The sequence below is a fragment of the Lampris incognitus genome, chromosome 20 (genome assembly GCF_029633865.1).
Source record: "Lampris incognitus isolate fLamInc1 chromosome 20, fLamInc1.hap2, whole genome shotgun sequence".
In the NCBI taxonomy this organism is placed as follows: Eukaryota; Metazoa; Chordata; class Actinopteri; order Lampriformes; family Lampridae; genus Lampris; species Lampris incognitus.
The window spans coordinates 4,668,659-4,676,818 of NC_079230.1; positions in this window are offsets into that span (position 1 = coordinate 4,668,659).

The following is an 8,160-nucleotide window of genomic DNA, read 5'->3' on the forward strand; positions in this document are numbered from 1 at the left end:
CCTTCCCATCCACCCCTGTCTGTCTGCCCCCCTTCCCATCCACCCCTGTCTGTCTGCCCCCTTCCCATCCATCCCTGTCTGTCTGCCCCCCTTCCCATCCACCCCTGTCTGTCTACCCCCTTCCCATCCACCCCTGTCTGTCTACCCCCTTCCCATCCACCCCTGTCTGTCTGTCCCCTTCCCATCCACCCCTGTCTGTCTGCCCCCCTTCCCATCCACCCCTGTCTGTCTGCCCCCTTCCCATCCACCCCTGTCTGTCTGCCCCCCTTCCCATCCACCCCTGTCTGTCTGCCCCCCTTCCCATCCACCCCTGTATGTTGTGTTATGTTTATCTGTTGTCTTGTTTCACCTCGTTTATTGTAAAGCCACTTCGAGTGTTAGAAAAGCGCAACATGAGTTTAATTTATCATTATTTATTATTATTATTATTATTCTTATTATTCCAACAGTAACCTGGGATTCCTTTGTTGGACCGTCTGCAGTTTGCACGTAGCTGGAGACCTTTTCAGACATTACGGCAGCTGCATGAACGATTACTGACGGAGTTCCCCAGTTTAGAAGAATGTGCAGCCTTACTTTCCAGGTTACACCGTCAAATGCTTCGCAAAAATCGACAAAAGTAATGCTTGCTTTTCTCTTGGATAGTCTAAACTCTTCAATAAACCTATAGGTAACACTTTAGTATGGGGAACATATTCTAAGTAACAAAAACGTAATTACTAGTGAATTAGTAACGATCAAGATGTCACTTTAGTATGGGGAACATATTCTAAGTAACAAAACTTAATTACTAGTGAATTAGTAACGATCAAGATGTCACTTTAGTATGGGGAACATATTCTAAGTAACAAAACTTAATTACTAGTGAATTAGTAACGATCAAGATGTCACTTTAGTATGGGGAACATATATGCTAAGTAACAACAACTTAATTACTAGTGAATTAGTAATGATCAAGATGTCACTTTAGTATGGGGAACATATGCTAAGTAACAACAACTTAATTACTAGTGAATTAGTAATGATCAAGATGTCACTTTAGTATGGGGAACATATGCTAAGTAACAACAACTTAATTACTAGTGAATTAGTAATGATCAAGATGTCACTTTAGTATGGGGAACATATTCTAAGTAACAAAAACTTAATGTAGAGTCATTTAACACTATGAACACTTGTAGTTTTGTGTGTTGTTATGTAAGAACAGAGCATATTCATTAAGTGTTAGTAAGGGAGAATAACTCTTCTTGTGGTACTACCACCTTATAAAGGCCACACTAAGCAAAGCATATTGAGATGGTACTACTAATAAGGAATACTTCTGAGGTTATAGAGGGAAAACTCATAGTTAATGGCTTACTGGTTGTATAATAAGGCCATGCAGAATAAGGCATTAATGAGTACCTAATAATGACCAATTAAGAGCCAATATGTTGCTAATTTGCATGCTAATACGCACCTAATTAATGGTGACTACGTTCCCCATACTAAAGTGTTACCAACCTATATATATATATATATATATATGTAAGCGATGTAGGCACAAAAAACCCTTAAATGCATGTCAGTAGAAGCTTGTTTCAATCTGCCATCACAAAACAAATGAACTTTTTGGACGTCTCAGTGGACCTTAGGAACGGCACACACAAGCTGTACGTGAAGCCCAACAACATGCTGCAGGATGCTCGTAGAGAAAGCAACCACCCACCCTCCGTCTTGAAGAACGAGTCCATCTTCGACGAAGCTGCACCCCCGTACCAAGGTGCATTGCAAAAGAGCGGCTACAATTTCAAGCTCAGACACGACGCCCCCCCACCCTTCGTTCCCCAGCCCTTGCAGGGCCTGCCTACTCTCTGGACATGGGTGTTCCCGTTCCCGCCAACATCCAGCAGCTTCGCACAGCCACTGAAGACGAGTGCACCAACAGGCCACAACCTCATCAACTCTATGCGAAGGAGATGCGTTGCACTGCGGGAGGCAAATGGGGGTCACACCAGATACTGACTGGTTTTCTGACCCCCCCCCCCCCCCACATATCTGTGAAACCCGTAGTTCGGTGCCTAATAAATGTCTCTTTTCAAGAGGAAACTGCACATTCTAGAGCGGCCTGCTACTGTGAGCAGCCGGAGGCTCACCTGCGCAGTAACCCTGCAGTCCAACCGGCGTCTCGATACGCCGCACCACCTGTCAGGTGGAGGGTTTATCTCGGCACAGGAGGAGTGCTCGCCGACACAGCATTAAACACATATGTTTGGCACTAAATCTACTTTGGCCAAAACTGACGGTTTCTTTCTCTGACTATTGCCGAGTCTATAGTTCGGCCATCGCCTCAGGTTAAGAGTCTGGGCGTCATCCTGGACAGCGCGTCATCTTTTGAAACCCACATCGACAACGCCACTCGGTCTGCACACCTCCACCTACGCTATATTAATCGTCTTCGGCCGTGGCTTACACCTAAAAGCACCGCCATACTCACTCAGCCATACTCACCCATACCCTGGTTACGCCCCGTACTGACTCCTGCAATTCTGTCCTCTTTGGTCTTCCCCTCAAGTGTCTTCACAAGCGTCAGCTGGTCCAGAATCCAGCTGCCCGTACCAGTACCAGAACTCCTTCCATAGATCACATCACTCCTGTTCTTCAGCAGCTCCACTGGCTCCCTGTTAGATACCGTACTGACTTCAAGGTCCTGCTCCTCCCCATTAAGGCCCTTAATAACCCAGCTCCTTCATATCTTTCTGAACTCCTTCATGTCCACACGCCCTCCTGCACTCTCAGATCCTCTTCTGCTCTCCAACTCACGACACCACCGGCCCGCTGGACTACCACGGGGTCTAGAGGCTTCAGTCATTCTGCCCCCCCCCCCCCCACGCCTGTAGACCGGTCTCCCACAAGACCTCCACAACACTGGCTCTCTTTCTGCCTTCACATCCCATCTCAAAACCCACCTTTCCCAACTGGCATATTCAGTCTGATCCTCGCTGCCCTCTGGGTTTTGTGCAGATGATGATGTTATATTACCTGTTGTGTTACCTTTGTATTGTCTACCCTGCTCTGTTTTGACTCTACGCTGTCTGATACAGAGCTGCTGCTTTCTGTTGTTGTTTTTTTTTTTAAACTATGTTCTGTAAGGTGTCCTTGAGTGTTCTGAAAGACGCCCACAAATAAAATGAATTATTATTATTATTATTATTATTATTATTATTATTATTAAATGTGAACAAAAATTGAGAGAAATGGGCCTTTTGTGTACATAGAAAAAGTCTTAGATCTTTGATTTCAGCTGATGAGAAATTAGAGCCAAAACAAGTGTTGCATGTATATTTTTGTCCAGTGTGTGTGTGTGTGTGTGTGTGTGTGTGTGTGTGTGTGTGTGTGTGTATATATATATATGTATGTATGCATGTATATATATATGTGTGCATGTATGCATGTATATGTATATATATATATATATATATACACACACACACATATATATATACATATATATATGTATGCATGTATATATATGTGTGCATGTATGCATGTATGCATGTGTGTGTGTATATATATATGTATGTATGCATGTATATATATATGTGTGCATGTATGCATGTATATGTACATATATATATATATATACACACACACATATATATATATACATATATATGTGTATGCATGTATATATATGTGTGCATGTATGCATGTATGCATGTGTGTGTATATATATATATATACATATACATGCATACATGCATACATGCATACATGCACATATATATATATATATACATGCATACATATATATATATATATATATGTATATATATATGCATGTGTATATGCATGTATATATATATATATATATATGTATGCATGTATATATATATATGTATGCATGTATATATATATATATATGCAATGTGCCAATACCGATACCCGCCTCGGGTATTGGTCCAACACTGTGCTCATGTAGTCATACTCGTAAAACTACTCCGCCACAACCACACCCGATACCCGGAGCGATGGCTGAGAAGCTGACGAACGGGCCGATTTGTTCAAACAGAGAAAGAAACAACAAAGCTCCATCCGTGTGTACTGGCAGGATGAGACTACTACAAATACTCAAGACGGATACCTCGTTGTACCAGAGACGACGCCACACAGCAGTACAACCTTGTGGGGTTTCTCCATTGCACATTAAAATGAATCAACCAAGTCAACCTGAAGTTAAAACCACCTAGTTAGTTAATTGCTTACCAGTTAACACAGCCTTGGTTTCCAGCCCTGCAGCAGCAACTGCAGCACCACCTGTAAAAAACCCCGTATGACTTGCAGCGGTGTACCACGGCAGGAAAACCAAAGAGGCCCCGCCCACATGACCTGCTTTGTCCCCCCCCTGCCTGGTGCATGTTAAGGGGCGGTGCTCCCAGACAGCACTAACATACGATTACACATCATCTCAGTACACTTCATGTGCTACAGGTGACTCCTCAGGGAAACGGGCGGCAGTGCCACGTTTGTTCAGGACCACACAAAGTGGGGTGTTAACATGTCAGCAGCAGCAGCAGCAGCAGCAGCAGCATGTTGTGTATTTAGCTCGTTACAGTCAGAAAGTGTGGAACATGTGATGGAACCAGAACACGTTTTCAAAGTCATTCTTAGAATTTTAACGGCAGTTACATTGTGTCTTTGTGGGTTTAGAGAAAGCACGTGACAGGGTGCCAAGAGAGGAGGTGTGGTATAGTATGAGGAAGTCCAGAGTTCCAGAGAACTGTGTAGGGGTGGTGCAGGATATGTATGAGGGCGGTGTGAGAGTGGTGGGGTGTGCGGTTGGAGTGACAGATGGGTTGAAGGTGGAGGTGGGACTACATCAAGGATCGGCTCTGAGCCCTTTCTTGTTTGTAATGGTGATGGACAGGTTGACGGACAAGATCAGGCAGGAGTCTCTGTGGATTATGATGTTCATGGATGACATTGTGATCTGTGGTGAGAGTAGGGAGCAGGTGGAGGAGAGCCTGGAGAGGTGGAGGAGAGCCTGGAGAGGTGGAGGTATGCACTGGAGAGAAGAGGAATGAAAGTCAGCAGGAGCAAGACAGAATACCTATGTGTGAATGAGAGGGAGGACAGTGGAATGGTGAGGATGCAAGGAGTGGAGGTGATGAAGGTGGATGTGTTTAAATACTTGGGGTCAACTGTCCAAACTAACGGGGAGTGCAGGAGAGAGGTGAAGAAGAGAGTGCAGGCAGGGTGGAGTGGGTGAAGAAGAGAGTGCAGGCAGGGTGGAGTGGGTGGAGAAGAGTGTCAGGAGTGATGTGTGACAGAAGGGTACCAGCAAGAGTTAAAGGGAAGGTTTACCAGATGGTAGTGAGACCAGCTATGTTATATGGTTTGGAGACAGTGGTACTGATGAAAAGACAGGAGGAGGAGCTGGAGGTGGCAGAGATGAAGATGATAAGATTTTCACTGGGAGTGATGAAGGAGGACAGGATTAGGAAGGAGTATATTAGAGGGACACCTCAGGTTGGACGGTTTGGAGACAAAGCAAGAGAGACAAGATTGAGATGGTTTGGACATGTGTGGAGGAGAGATGCTGGGTATACTGGGAGAAGGATGCTGAATATGGAGCTGCCAGGGAAGAGGAGAAGAGGAAGGCCAAAGAGGAGGTTTATGGATGTGGTGAGGGAGGACATGCAGGTGGCTGGTGTGACAGAGGAAGATGCAGAGGACAGGAAGAGATGGAAACGGATGATCTTCTGTGGCGCCCCCTAATGGGAGCAGCCGAAAGTAGTAGTAGTAGTAGTGCTAGATTAAGTACTCATATTGGTACTCAGTATCAACAAGTACCCAAATTTTAGTACTTGCACTTGGTCTGAAAACAAGTGGTATCGATGTATCCCTTATATATGTGTGTGTGTGTGTGTGTGTGTGTGTGTGTGTGTGTGTGTGTGTGTATGTATGTGTGTATGTGTGTATATATACGTATGTTATAATAATAATAAGAATAATAAATTAAACTCCTATAGCGCTTTTCTAATACTCAAAGTCACTTTACAATAAACAGGGGGAAACAAGACGACAGATAAACATAACACAGACATACAGGGGTGGATGGGAAGGGGGGAGGAAGAAGACATACAGGGGTGGATGGGAAGGGGGGAGGAAGAAGACATACAGGGGTGGATGGGAAGGGAGGAGGAAGAAGACATACAGGGGTGGATGGGAAGGGAGGAGGAAGAAGACATACAGGAGTGGATGGGAAGGGAGGAGGAAGAAGACATACAGGAGTGGATGAGAAGGGGGGGAGGAAGAAGACATACAGGGGTGGATGGGAAGGGAGGAGGAAGAAGACATACAGGGGTGGATGGGAAGGGAGGAGGAAGAAAACATACAGGAGTGGATGGGAAGGGAGGAGGAAGAAAACATACAGGAGTGGATGGGAAGGGAGGAGGAAGAAAACATACAGGAGTGGATGGGAAGGGGGGCTACGAGAGGGAGTACTCTCCCACTTGGCCAGATACAAAAGGGGAAAAACAAACATCATAAATCACAGATGAAGTCTGAGGAGGTGAGTCCCGACCAATGACCTGAATGTGAGCAGACCACAGCAGGGTCTGACGCGCTTGGGGAGGGAGTTGAGGGAGGGGGCAGGTCGAGCGCTCAGTCCCCAGCCTGCTCCAGACCAGGGGTGGACAAGAGGACGGGGGGGGGGGGCACGAGAAGGCAATGGAGAAAAGGTGTGTCTTGAGACGAGACTGGAAGAGTGGGAGGGATTCTGAGTCTCTAATGATTCGGGGGAGTGAGTTCCAGAACCTGGGAGCTGCCCTGGAGAAGGCTCTGTCACCAAAGCCACGGAGGTTGGACCTGGGGGTGGAGAGAAGGGAGGCTGAGGTGGATCTGAGGGACCGAGAGGGTTGGTAGGGGGAGAGGAGGTCAGTGAGGTATGGGGGAGCCAGTTTGTGAAGGGCTTTATAGGTAAGAACCGGGATTTTGTAATTGACTCAGTTGATGGTGAATATGTTATGTGAGATTTCCAGCAGATTTTGTGGTCTAGTATCACACCTAGATTTTTATTTTCATATGCTCGTTCTAGTTGGACATTGTCAATCACTACTTTTACCTTGGTATCTATTAAGTGATTTCCCAACAACACAAACTTTGTGTTGTCCAGATTTAAGGATAATTTGATTTGCTCAAACCACTGTGTCAATTTTTCCATTTCTATTGTGGTCACCTCCAAAAGCTGCTGCAAATTCTCACCGGAACAAAACATATTCATGTCATCTGCCAACAGAACTAATTTCCATATTGTTGATATCTTGCATGTATCATTTAAGTACAGAATGAACAGTTTTGGACCTAAAACCGACCCCTGGGGTACACCACAAGTAATTTCCATTGCATGACGGTTTATGTTCACCTATCTTTACAAACTGCTGCCGGTTACTTAAATAGCTTCTTATTCTGCACCACCCCTCCGATACCACACCTTTCCAATTTATCTATTCGTATGTTGTGGTCAACAGTGTCAAAAGTTTTTTTTTTTAGACTTTAAATATTCCCACAGCAAACTTTTTTTTGGTCTATGCAATTAGTTATTTCTTTAATTAATTCAATGAGCACCAATAATAACAAGAAAATAAAGAACGAAACAAGACATCAACCGACAGTGATGGGATCGACATGATTATAGTGAAAAAGACTATTGACTGTATAATCAAACCCCTAAGCTCTAGTTTCAACTTTCTTTTCGTACAGGCATTTTCAGGAGATGACTTAAAAAGTTCAGCAGAAAGCACTGCAAATGAAATGGTCAAACAGAAAAGATGGTTTGAGGAAAATAAGTTATCATTAAATTTGAGCGAAACTAAGTTTATGGTTTCTGCTAAACAGAAAGAGAGTGAAAATGTTTTACCGTCTATAGATGGAGGTGATACTGAATGAGTATCCGAGTTTAGATGTTTGGGTGTAGTAATGGATGGCCAACTGACATGGAAATCTCATACAGCTTAAATATGTAAAAACAAAAGGTGTCTAAGAATATTTCTGTTTTGAACAAGGCAAAGTACGTGTTAAATCACAAGGTAATGTGAATTCTGTGCTGTTCACTTGTTTTGCCATATTTCAGTTACTGTGTGGAAGTGTGGGGCAACACGTACAGGAGCAACATAAAGC